Source organism: Lutjanus erythropterus, chromosome 3, assembly GCF_056507025.1.
Source record: "Lutjanus erythropterus isolate fLutEry1 chromosome 3, fLutEry1.hap2, whole genome shotgun sequence".
NCBI lineage: Eukaryota > Metazoa > Chordata > Actinopteri > Lutjaniformes > Lutjanidae > Lutjanus > Lutjanus erythropterus.
In genome coordinates, this window is record NC_139319.1 from 38708731 (window position 1) to 38723097 (window position 14367).

A 14367-nucleotide genomic window follows, 5' to 3' on the forward strand; every position below is an offset into this window, starting at 1 on the left:
CTGCCATCTAGTTCCTTATAATATACATATCGGTGCTACTGTCTCTAATCTAGAACTAGTGTTTGGTCTGTCCAATCCCGGCTACGGTAGAAACATAAAGGGCTCATAAAGATATAAAGGGCTCATTATTTCATTATACCTTATACACTTTTGAAAACATACCAATAAATCCCCATAAATCTTAAACCTGGGACTTTGAATGAAGTCTGACGATTCATCACAAATTCAAAATGGCGTAGTGGTGAAAGTGCAGCAGGTCAGTCAAAGCTGGCTCAGCTGTGAATGCTTACATTAGCTTATCATCACATAGTGGTTCTGCTTTCTTGCGCGCCCACCCCAAAGACAGACAAAGGGAGTTGGATCGGGCCCAAAGTGTCGTGTTCGCCTGAGGAGACAAACTGCACTGGAGGCAGTTTCCTGCAGAGCACCTCTGACACATCGCCCCTGTCCAAACAGATGCTCCTTTGAGGTAAACCAGCGGAGGTTACTGTCATTTACACACGAGGTGCTGAACGGATCAAGGCCACCTGTACTTTTATTCTACAAGAGGGAAAACAGTTGTGTACAATCAATGATGAAAGACAAAAAATTATGGAAATAAGGCACATATTCTGATATTTTTGCAAGGTGTGTTGTCAATAAAACTGTCCTGATAGAGGGGAGGTTTGGTGTGCTACTGGAAGCTTGGCAGCAAAGGGAAATGTGACTTTTACCCTTTCAGCCCAAACCTAATCTTTTAATGCCTATTCAGACAGGACATCAAAACACAGATCTTTGTTTTAACCTGTATTAAAAGCACATTTGAAGCGTCCAGCCTGGTATTGTCTGAACTGTTGGTGGAGTAGAAAAGCTGGAACGAGTGCAGAGCTGAACAGACTTCTGATTCAGGTGAGAAGAGAAAACAAGGAGACGAAGGAGAGCCAGCATGGAGAGTGATGCATGAGATATGAGACTCACCACCGCCAGCTTAGAGTGCCTACTTGTGTCTGTGTGTGTGTGTGTGTGTGTGTGCATCTAAGCGTATATGAATATGTGTGTGTGCCCTCTTATGAGCACGGGAGCATCAAAGAGAGAGCCAACAAGTGAGAAAGAGCACAGAAAAGAGACAGTGGAAAGCATGTATCTGTGTGTGTGTGTGTGTGTGTGTGTGTGTGTGTGTGTGTGTGTGTGTGTGTGTGTGAGTGTGCACGTTTGTTGGCTGTTCTGTGAAGTCATCCTAATTAATAGCCGAGAGTGTTTGGCTGAAAGCGCTGTTCCTTAAATTAGAAAACCCTCTGTTGTCCAACTTGGCAGGATAAACTCGCCACATTAGCACCCATATTCCTGAGAGTCATAATAATAATATGTTAAATATCTTTGCAGAGTGCTTCTCTAAACAAAATGCTACAAAGTACTAGTCATCAAAAGAAAAGAAGCTACAATGAAAATGTTATTGATACATTGAACATTAAAATAATGTAACTTGATAACTTTCATTTAATTTTGGTTTACTTTAATACCAAATATGATGAAATTATTTAGCCCAATATAATGTTTTATGTTTGTTGTTAGGTTTAATTGTTTTACAGTGTACTTTGTTAACTCTACTATTCACACTTCACACTCAAATTTAATTAATCTTACTCTGGGGCTTCTGTTGTTACCCCAGCAGTTTCTCTGTGTAGCTAACATTGGTGGTTAGTCTCTGTAGCTAACATTAGCCGTTAGACTGTGTAGCTAACTGTAACTAATATTAGCAGTTGGTCTGTGTAGCTAATATTAGCTACATTAATTAGCAATTGGTCTGTGTAGCTAACATTAGCGGTTGGTCTGAGTAGTTACTGTTGGCAGTTGATCTGTGTAGCTAATTTAATGGTTGGTCTGTGGAGCTAATTTAGTGGTTTGTCTGTGTAGCTAGCTAACATTAGCAGTTGGTATTTGTAGGTAACGTTAGCGGTTAGTCTTTGTAGCTAATATTTGACGTTGATCTGTGTAGCTAATATCACTAATGCTCGTTGTTAGTCTGTGCAGCTAATTTAGTGGTTTGTCTGTAGCTAATGTTAGCACTTGGTGTGTGTAGGTGATGTTGATGGTTGGTCTGTGAGGCTAACATTAGTGGTTTATTTGTGTAGCTAGTTACTTAGTAGTTATTTAGCACTTGATCTGTGTAGCTAATTTAGTGGTTGGTCTGTAATGCTTACGTTAGTGTTTTGTCTGTGAAGCTAATGTTAGTGATTAGTCTGTATAGCTAAAGTTAGCAGATGATCTTACTTGTTTCTGTTTATTTAAATTAGAGTTTGAGTCTTTGGAGGATGACATAATTTTCACTGCACTACGATGCTGACAGTAAGATTAGCTACGGTTATAGACCAGTGGGTGTTGTGAGACACATGCATCTCTCTATCTATCTATGCCATCATTAACTAATTTAGCTGCGGGGTCTTTACATAATAGTGAGAAGAAAACTGCATCAGCAATACATGTAATGGCCGCATGTATCTGTGTGTGTGTGTGTTTGTGTGTGTGTGTGTGTAGCGTTGCTGATTAAAGTAGACCTCGGTGCAGTGATCAATACTCAATAGGTCATAGTTAGAAGCTTTATGAGGTGCGGTCACCTTTAATTTTATGTGTGGGTCGCCCAAGTCCCTCACTCTCTTATAGTCACACACACACACACACACACACACACACGCACACGCACACGCACACACACACACACACACACACTCCATCCATGCCTTCGGTGATAAAGATTGCGCTGACAGAGCAGTCTTACAGTAACCACCCATGGCTCATGTCCAATGAGAAAGGGTGTGTCACTATGTGTCCATGGGAGTGTGTGTGTGTGTGTGTGTGTGTGTGTGTGTGTGTGTGTGTGTGTGTGTGTGTGTGTGTGTGTGTGCATGCCCCCCATATGTCCATTCCCATAGAATGAAAGAGAGAGAGTGAGCGTGCAAGGAAAATCATTTTTTACGTCTTAAGCTGTGCAGTTTCACAAGAAACACTCACTAAAAAACAAAGCAAAAGACGCTTCATGTCTTCTTCTTCCTCATCTTTTAGTTTACAGTAATGTTGATGGGCAAACATGGATATAGTGAAATGAATGAAACCTAGAGAATTTGCTGTCGCTGCTACTAGCAGATCAGAATATGTTTATGAAACTTTTTCTGAAGCCAAAAATGACGCTATGATATTGATGAGAGTGACCCAAAAAGGTAAACAGGCAAACTCACTCTGAAGTTCTACAAAGCTGAGGGTTTATGCAAAATTGCATGATAATTTTGTGCAGGTTCATCACTACGAGCCCTTTTCAGATTATTTTAACTTTATCAATTGATCCATTTGCATTTACCTTGTGGTCTTAATACTTTTGTATAACAGGAGCTAGCATTTGGTCAAACATGGTGGTTGAAAGTACTGACTGAGTAAAAAGACAACATTTAAACCATATTTGTAGCCTAAATATCAACTGTAGCCTCTCAGACCTGATCCGTGTGCACACACCTGAAGCGGGAACACAGGCTCTCACCCAAGCGGTGTGGCTACATCAAAGAATGATGATCCTCTTCTATGTCGAAGTCCTCGGACATTTTCTTCTTTGTTGAAAGTTTGCTAAGTCAACTGTGCGCATAACAAGTCACTATTTCTGAGCAGATCTCTCTCTGTTGTCTGAGTCACTTCCAGGTAGCATGTCAACACAGATGTGAAGGTATTGGGAGATCTTGTTTATCTTGTGTCGCGCTGCTTGGGCGACACCAACACCAACATGGTGTAAATGGTGTCTTTTTGGATCAAATTTTAATGTCGCAGCTTACAGACACTTAGATTACACCACACGAGCAGTATGGAGACATTTTGTGTTTTTTTGGTGTTCTTTTTGTACATCTTAAAACTGGTCACCATTCACTTCAATTGTACTGGATTTGGCTGCAACGCTGTTTTCCACTGAAGCTCCAGGAGTGTTTTGTGAAGTGGAGATCTTCACCCATCATCACATCAGCACAGGGGTCAGTAGATATTGCGTGAAATTTCGTTTTTGAGTGAACTATTGCTTTAAGTCACTGTTGGACACGAGGGGAACAGGGAGCAGTGGGGTTTATGGGAGATGTGGGCTTAATTTTGAGGAACACATCGAGAGCTGGAGTCCCTCTCCGTCCTGTGTGCCCCATGTGAAAAAGAAAAATGAATGATAGTCAAATATCGGTAGTCAAATACCCTGACGTGACCAACACTAGCTTTTGCAGATAGGTCATGATGTCATGTACACAACTTCATAGACTTTCTAATTATCAGTCTTCATAGACTGATACTTCAACAGTTTTAAGACAAACAGCGACTTTTTTAACTTCACTCCAGTGAAAATCTCACTTTTCAACCTTGTTTACATGTCCATGTGGTGCTTTTCATGTGTTACAAGACATATCAGGAGCAAAATATGCGGCAAACGCCACATCTGAGCATTTCTTGTTTTGAAACTACAGTGAGAAGGGCAGTCTGGTTGGGGTGTAGGATGTCATAAACAAAAGAAGCCAACCCTGTTAGTCAAGGCGGTGGTGCCATAGATGTCGTTCGCAGTGATGCCCCACCCACAGGAGGAGGAGCCGGACGTAGCTAGTTACCGTAATTAGCTAGCAAAACAGAGGAGAAGCCAGCTGCAGCTACTTAAGGACAAGGGTGGAGGTTGGGGGGTTTGGGGGCGTGGAGAGGGCAAACACTTTGCATATTTATGAATCCTTGAATATTAAATGAAGGCAAAGTGTAGAGCTATATCTAATCAATTTTAACAAGATATTTGAACTTACTTTGCAAAAAAAAAAAGATTACAATTTATTACTTCTTGCAGACCATTTTATATTGTTAAAAACATGACTGGTGGTGGATTTTATGTTGACAAACATTATGTGTATGTCATGGCACAGTTCAAATGGGATCAAAAAGTTATTTGTCTCGTCGCATTGACTGCAGTTCATATTTTTCCAAAGTAAGGTCTCGTGGTGGTCAACTGGAGGAGGGGAGGGGCTTTGCCTCTTTATACCAACTAACAATGACTGTGACAATAATGATTTCGAGGTATAGCGATACATTATTCTGAAAAGAACCTTATATGATGTATTTAAAAACACCATTGCTGACAGACACAGAACATCCCACCAACAGACTCACTACAGCTCTCCTTTGTAACTCCCTTCTTCCACAAGACAATGAATCAGTGTTTATTGATTATGTTTTGTGTCTCATCCTCGAGATGAACACACACACACACACACACACACACACACACACACACACACACACACACAAACTGCTGATAGCGAGCTTTGCAGTGCACCAGAGATCTGTGAATACATTATATGTACACTCAGAGGGTCCATGCATATTTGATGGCTATAAAAAGGTAAGGCTGGAGGAGAGTTATGAATGCCCTTCTGCTCATTCTCAGCACAACACACTTTCTACCTGAGGAAACTGCCATTTCCCTTGTAGAAAATCATTTTTAAGACCAAAAAAAGCTATTGACATCTACCAGTTGTTCAGAAAAGACAGTAAAATAAAGTCATTCACGTCAGCAGTCTTGCTAAACACCCTTTGCCTGTACTTGTCATTTATTTCTGCTCTTATCTAAAGTTTTAGCCACAATTATTTGCAACCACAGCAGTGTGTGAACTATTGTGTCATTGTTAGATCTCTTCAATGAGTTTGTCTGGACTAAAAGCATTGTCTCCTGCTCTGTACGACTCTGCTCTGAAAACGCCCATACAGCCTCTCCCTGCTCTACATGTGACTTTGCAGATATGATGTGTGCCCTTGAAAGAGACCTTGGCTTGCATTGCAGTCATGGCAATGAGAGCAGCACTGTGGTAACACCGCTGCCCCCCTGTGGACAACATGGAGAAGTGCATCCGACTACAGCAGCTCTCTGCAGGGTACGATGAAACTACAGTTTGGTCATATATTGGTAGAGGGGGAATTCCCTGAGTGATGATGTTGTAAATTATAAATGATTAGTTATATGCTCTGCATGTATGGTGGTATGTAAGGTGTTTAAAGGGACAGTTCATCTCAGAATTGGAAATACATATTTTTCCTACTGCCTGTAGTGCTGTTAATCCATCTAGATAGTTCTAGTGTGAGGCATCTAGTTTTGGAGACATCTGCTTTAGAGATGTCTGTCTTCTCTCCAGTATAATGTCATATAATGTGTCTTTGCAGATATAATGACCCGAGATAATCCACAGACCTTGTTGTGAGCAGTTTCATGTTGGAGCTACTTTGTTTCTCCAGTGAAATCTACCAGAATGACTTTCTTTCTACCAGAAAGAAAGTAGTTCCTAAATTAAACTGGTCACAGCAAGATCTGTGGATTATCTTGTGTAACTGGCTCATGATTTCTGGAAAGAGACACCGGTGTTGAATTTTTCAAATGTATTTTTTTTGTCTTTGTCTGAACACAGCAGGCTGAGTGCCATCTAGTTTAATTATGTTGGAAATAAGACAGACATCTCTACAGTCAGTGTCTCCAATATCCATCTGGATGAAAAGCATTATAATATGTATTTTGAGGTGATCTGTCCCTTTAAACTCTACATTTAAAAAACTTGCAATCAAAAAAAGGCTCTGAATAAGGAACTGAGGACAAAAAACAAATGGTTTATGTTACAGGTGGCATTTCTGTGACAAGGGCAGTGAAGAAGTGAAATACAATCTGTTGGTATCGGTTTTTAAACGCTTGTTTTAGGTCAGTTTCATATCTGTACACCTGCCCCAGTCTGATATGTAAGCCTATAAAAAAAGATGGAATCAGGGCATTGGAGTCATTTGATTGGCTTATTAGTTTTGGCTTATTAAAATCTAGTTTTCAGTCTTTTCTGTATTACTCATACAGGATTTTTAAACTGCCACTAGGTAACTCATGGTAACAATATTTTCTGCTGCACCTAAATTAGAAATGGGACTGATCTGATCCAACATTGATAGTGTCTGATAGTGTCATATGGCATTCTGTAAAAACAGACTCACGCCATTGATCTCTATCTTTCCTCTTCATACATACAATGTCAATGTAGTGCAAACAGAAATGTTAATAGTACATTTTACTTATAATTTATATGGGTATGGTTTATGAGGGAAATGTGTTTTAAATTACTGCATTACAACACAGCTAGAGTGAAAAAATGTACTAGCCGCCTCCCTCATGGTGCAGCAATAAACCAGCTGTACAATGACAATCAACAACATAAACCAACACCATAAATTACTATGTTCTGAACAAACATATTGCAAACACATGGCAAACTATAATATTTCACTTTTGGAAGTCAAAATAGGAAACTTAAACTCTCAAGCAATGCATCATGGGAAATTATGCAAAAAGGGCCGTCTCTCTGCCTATCAGCTGCACATGTGAATGTCACATGCCACAATCCTACAGCATCAGAGTGGTTGAAGGAAACCATTACACAACTTTCATTACACAAAGTTTACACAAGTTTTCCAGACTAAATGTCTATTTAAGCCTTATGTAATCATACTACTACTACTACTACTACTGATGCTAATAACAATAATAATAATAATAATAATAATAATAATAATAATAATAATAATAATAATAATGAGTGCTGTATCAATGTAGGATCAGTATCATCAGATATATTCTAAATTCAGATATCAGAACTGGATTGTAACTGATGAAAGTGGATTGCTACATCTAGGATTTAAATATGACTAATTCCACACAAAATTTTTGCCCAAAATTAGCAGTATTTGCTTCTTGGAAAATGACAACAGCCGAGGCATCTCACCAGCTAAACTCCCCAATGAAACACAGATTACTAAAAATGTCATTGTGGCACATAATTTCCTCCATCAATCTGACTGACGTTGCTCCACCCAAATACCACACTGCTCCAAAAGCAGCCTGAAGGGAAAAACAAGATTTCTTTCCTCTGTATTGTCCAAAGCTAACAGTTCTCCCCTGAGGGATTTCTTTTCTCTTTTTTTTTTTTTTTCGGCACAATATATTAATTGCTTTTCCGATACATAATAAAACAATAACAGAGGCAGTAATTATAGATAGAAAAGAATAAAAAGAAAAACATTCAATTAGCAACAATAAATAAATCAAGTGAAGCAAGTTTGTTTGAAAACAAGGGATACTATATCAAAATGAGCAAAAATAAATTAGAATCCAAAACAAAAAAACTGCAGCTATGGAATAAGTACAGTTTGGTCCCCCACTTATCAATTCAGACATATTATTTTGGTAAATAAAGCATTAGAGCATTCAATCTTCATTTGCACTCACATTATGTCTAATTTTTATTTTATTGTTATTATTTACAAAGAGTGTGTATTATATTTAAGTCTCCAGAGATAAGTTATCAATTTTGCCATGAAGACATCTGTGCTCAAATTAAGATTAGCAGTTACTGATTCCATGTGATTCACTCTTTTCACCATCTTCCTCCATCACCTTAATGCAGTTGTGGTTGTAGCCGTGCGGTGTTTGTTTTTTGTAATAAGAAGTTGTATTTCTTCTAAAATATTTCTGCTTTTGGTCATAACAAAGTTAAAATTTCTTTTCCAATCTGAATGTAATGAATCTGATAAGGGAAGCAGTCACAGCCCATCCCATGCCAGGGTCTGAACATGGAGCTGTAGATACACATTCATGTAGACAACCAGCTGTGTTGTGATCATAATCGGATGATTTCACCAAGCACGGCATGTCTGCACCACTGTTCTGATCCATCCTCCGCACAGCTGCAAGCCCCACCAGCCACGTTTCAGAAGCATTTCAGCAGCGCAGCATTTTGCCCACCTGTTTATGTTGACTTGCTCAGATTTTGTTGATTAGGTTAATTTTCCTTGCTTTTTTTTTCTACCATGGATAAGCAGCCTACGTGGTTAAATAGTTTTTTGTCTGTCTGTCTGTATGATTGTGAGTCTTTTATTTTGAAAATTAACTGGATTCTCCCTGCCTTTTCTCTGTCTTACTTCCTGCCCATTCGATTTGCTCTGCGCTAATTGGCATGGCATCCGTCAAAAATAGACTCAGCATGTATTTGAAGGGGAGCGGAGCAGAGAGCTGCTTCTGGGACTTCATACATGCCTGTTTAGAATTTGTGTTACTGGAAGATTCCACTCAAGGGCACACCAGAGAACTTGCGTATTTTGTGGAAAATTGGTCCCACTGGGCCAGTGATTGATAGAAATTCGTAGCCTTAGCCTTTGACATTTTGTCACCGGCCCTCTGTAATGCACTGGGTTTTCAAGTGAACTCAGTGTAAAACCCCTCTGTGACCTGCATGAGACGCATCGGATTTTCAACATAATATAAAGAGGCAGAAATCTGTATTTTCAGAGGTGGGGTGGATGGATGGCTCAAACAAACACAGAACTATTCAGGAGACTGCGGTTCATGTCCCCTGTGAAACCAAACTCTGGGAAAAGTTGTAAGGTACATAGCGTTACGTGAATTTCGTCAAGTGACTTTCATCTTGTGAATTAGTTCAGAGATATCACTTGACCTACATAATGTACTTCATGATGTAACTTCATAACGTGGTTCTAAACCTACCCAAGTAGTTTTGTCGCCTAGGTTTAGGTGACAAAACCTAGGTAGGAAAGAACTTGGGTAGGAAAGAACTCCAACACTGAGAGTGATGAGGAAAAGAAAACCAAGTGAAATAAAGTAGTGGTCCTGTTTGTGTCTGGGAGATCTGAGAAACTGAGGAGGGTGTTCAAAAAGCACCAAACATGGCAACACACTCAGACAGAAATCGGTACATCTAAAAGACCACACACCACATACACAAAAAAGTCCAATGCTGTATGCCGTCCAATGCAACAAGGACTGCAATGACCCATACATCAGAGAAACCAAACAACCACTGAAGAGACACATGGCTCAGCACAGGAGGGCTAACTCCTCAGGCCTGGACTCGGCTGTTTATTTACACCTTAAGGAGAAGGCACACTCCTTTGAGGACAGCAATGTCCACATTCTAGACAGGGAGGACAGATGGTTTGAGAGAGGAGTTAAAGAAGACATCTATGTTAAAGTGGAGAAACCCACTCTCAACAGAGGAGGAGGCCTGAGACATAACCTCTCTCCTATTTACAGTGATGTTATTTCATCCCTGCCCAAGAGATTCAACAACTTGGCCTCCCAAAACAACAGTTGTTCACAGTTATGTGACTCTACCGTTTGTTCGAACGTTTGAGATTACAATGACCTGGACAAATGAGAACATTCACGGACACGCCTGAACCTAGCCAGACTGTGACCATTTCACAACATTAACCAAGTGTTACAAAGTTTTCCCCACATTCTCTGCCAAGTGTGCATGTAACGGACACAGACTTTTTTCCATTTAGCTTGTCTTCAAAACTTTCCGGCACTGTTGTCGCTGCTGACGTACTGACTCTTGACCCTGTCACATCCCAATACTGGCCCTAAACTGTCCCCATGGTTCATGTGTGCATTGTATCTTATGGACACATTGTATGTTGGGGGTTTTTCTTCTAAATGTGTTACACATGATAGAACATGTTGGACTGAAAACATGTGAAAACTTGAGTTCTCTGTTCAGGATTTTTTGGGCGGACCTGAAACATTGCTCAGTGATGTCACTATGATCCCCAAACACTCTAAAAGCCTCACAAACAGGCACACAAACAAAATAATATCTCCTATAAAACAGAGAGTGTGTGAGCTTCAGTGTTTCCTTGCACTTTTAGTGAGTCTCCCCCTCCTTTATTATCTCCTGATCCATAATACAGCAGTAACAGTGTTAAAAAGTGTTGACCAAAGATAAGAGGATATAGTACATTAACAGTAGGGCAGATAAAATGATGCTGAACAGTTAACAACTGATAATTTGTGTGTCTGGACAGGATTTTGTTTATCTGCTGCTGCATGTTTGCTGCTGTCGTTCAAAATTCTGTGCTCTCTCCTGGTTGTTATCTCGCACAGCTGCTGCGATAAGCTGCTCTCTGCACCCAAATCTGGCCGGTAACAAAAATAAAACTACAACTGGGGGATTCTATAACCTGCTGTAACATTCGGGTGTGTGTCTGCACGTGTGAAATGTGAGAAAAGCGGTGCGAATGAGGAAGCAAGTGATGCCTTGTGGGTATTCTGCGTCACATGAGCACAACTGTGTAGTAGGGCGAGGTGCTGCTGGGTGCTGCTGCATTATATTTTTACTTTGCATCAACTGGGCATGGGGAAGTTGAGGTTTTTGATGTACCTTATTCCGGGGCTTTCTAAAGTTTTCACGTCAAGGAAAAAATCATATGATTGGTAAATGCGTCACTGGGTCATTGGAGTGATTAAAAAAAGTTGAGGCCAGCTCAACTTTGATTTGTAGCGCAGTGACAAGTGTCAGACGTCATTTTCTTGCTTCATGTCGTCTGCTTCCATTGAAAGGGACTTGTACCCTGATATTTTGTTGTTTGAAAATGCCGTCATTTTGGTGCATAATTGGAAAAGGAAAAACAATGCACTAAAGAAGCTATATGTAATGATTGTGCACCCAAAAAATAATAATGAAATCTAAATTGGAGCCACAGACTGTAGATTAAGTAGCTTGAAATCCTGCTTAATATAGCGTCTATTGTTGAAGCAAGTTGTTTCCCGCTGCCCGCTCCTCCTCAGACTTGAGGAAGCTCAGGCAGGCTGCAGGAACACTGCAGGAGTGCAAGACGAGCACAACATTGTAGTTTGACAATAACAAGCGACAACGAGTCCTGCACTGTGAGTTGATCAGCTGTTTCTAACTGTCAGTTGTCAGTCAATGTAAAGTTAAGCCTGTTATCCTGAAAACAAAAGCTCACTGCTCTGAAAATACACGCTCAGGATTTGAAGTTCGGTGACTGCCTGTCTCACTGCCTGCCAGACTCCATGAATATATTGATCATTTTAACTGTTCTAAACATCTACAACTTCTAAAAGATTCTTGATGATTTCTTATGACTCACCAACAGACACTTACTCATTTGGTGAACATCTGGCATTAATTTGAACTTGAGGGAGGGATTGAGGGGAAACAACACAAGTTGCAGGCCAAAATAGAAATTTCAAGGGACGACACCACAGCTGTAGTGTTGTTGTCAAAGTATTTCAGCTTAACTGTTTCCTTAATCTCTGATAAGATATCATGGTCATTATATATTTTATACATTACAGATTCCTCCTTTAAGGACCAATATTCCCTCTAAGCCCTAGATTCTCAAACTGTGGTACGTGTACTATTGGTGGTACGCAAGCTCTTCTAGTAGTACATGGAAGAATGTCGGAAATATATTTTTTAAATGAAATAAATTCATTTTAGAATATTTAATCAGAATACTACAGGTTTTTCAAATGAATTCATTTTTGTAACCCACACATACGTCATCCATGATTACTGGTAATTATGTGTTAAACTGTGACGCAAGATAGTTGAAGAATTAAAAGCGGCAGAATGAAGCATCTGAAAATGAATGCTTCCAAAACACTGCAATCATGGCTCTAAATGTGAATTACTCAAAGAGACAAGTGCTTTTGGCTACTGGCTACTTAAGAAGTGCCAGTGAAGTGTCCACAGCACCTGCAAGAACCAAATGGTGCAAGACAGAAAACTGGCTCATGGAGAGCTCAGTATTTTCTGAGGTGGTACGCAGTGTAGAAAGTTTGAAAAACACTGTTCCAAGCTAATAAATTTGTAGTTCATGTTTCATTACACTAATAGTAAATTGTCAGCCATTACTCATTGCTTTGAAGTCACTTTGCCCAAGACATGTCCTCTAAAAATGCTTAAAAATCATATAGAATTAATGAAACTGAAATTTGTCTATCCTGCATTTATTCCAGAAAGTAGGAAAGTCACCAAAACACCAAACATGGCACCATGACCTGGCAGATTTTAGACACAAAGAGAAAAACCACATGACTTAGTCATGAGTTGCTGACTCTTGAGTGCATACATGTGATGTCTTTCAAACCTTTTTCTTCCTTGTTGTTTCCTTTACACCAGATCTTGTTCAATGTTCAGCTATGTAACATTGCAAAATTTCAAGTTACACAAGTTTTGCCGCATGTTGTTTGTAGCCACAAGTCAGACACTAACTGCAGTGGAGTGCAGCCCATTCAGTGCAGCCCAGCCCTCTGGATACATTTTATGTTTTAATGCACCAGGATGGCTCAGTTCCTTCACTGTCCCTCCAAAACTGATGTGAAACTGATTCCATAGATGTTAGAGGAAGAAAGGACCATGCTTTGTTTGTTTAACCCATTGCAGGGTAGAATTATGTATTCATGTGTCTGTATTTGTAATAGCATGTGAGTGCTATCCAAGAAAAAGGGTGTGTCTGTATTTGTTTCAAGTCATTTCGTACAGTCAGGTGTTATAAAATCTAATCGAATGTTCAGATGCATGAGGGAACCTGTAGTGTAAGTATGATGTCTTCACTCATGTGCACGCAAATGTCGCCATTACAACAAAATATTTACTCAACAAAAAATGAATGCAAGACTTCTGTTTGGTACTTCAAACGAGTAGAAGTGCAAAATCAAAGGCACACAAAAATCTTTTCTTGCGTCCGCCCTGCTGTTTCTATGTCAAACACCACTACAACCTGAAAACAACCTGAAACATGGACGCTCCATCTAGCAGCTTTATTGTCCAGACATGTTTGAGCCACCAGAGCCAGACAACGCTGACAGGATAGTACTGTTTTCTTCAGTACTGGGTTGTTGGAGCTAGTGATGAGAAAAGTAGATCTTTTTTGTGTCCTGAAACACTAGAATCAGTTTGTCAAAAAGATTTGTTCAAAACATTTGTTCATCAAATCGTTCATTTGGACTGAGAGAGTCACTGAAGGTTCATGTCGTTCATGTGTCAGTTCGTAGGGCTTATTTAGTGTTGGGCAACCATGGCTCTGGCAAGTCACCATGCCGTGTTTCAGAACCGCCCAAAAAATCCTGAACATAAAGAGTATTACATAGTCTCAGTCTTTACACGTTTTCAGCAACTATTGTCTATTATGTGTAATGTACGCTGCCTGGCCAAAAGAAAAAAGTCGTTGGACCGTCTTTAGCTTTGATTATGGCATGCTTTTGCCATGGCATTGTTTCAGTAAGCTTATGCAATGTCACAACATTTATTTCTGTCCAGAGTTGCATTAATTTTTCGTCAACATCTTGTATTGATGATGGAAGAGTCAGATCGCTACGTTAAGTCTTCTTCAGCACATCCCAAAGACTCTCAATGGGGTTCAGGTCTGGACTCTGTGGTGTACAATCGATGTGTGAAAATGATGTCTCATGCTCCTTGAACCACTCTTTCACAATCTGAGCCTGATGAATCCTTGCATTGTCATCTTGGAATATGTCTGTGCCAT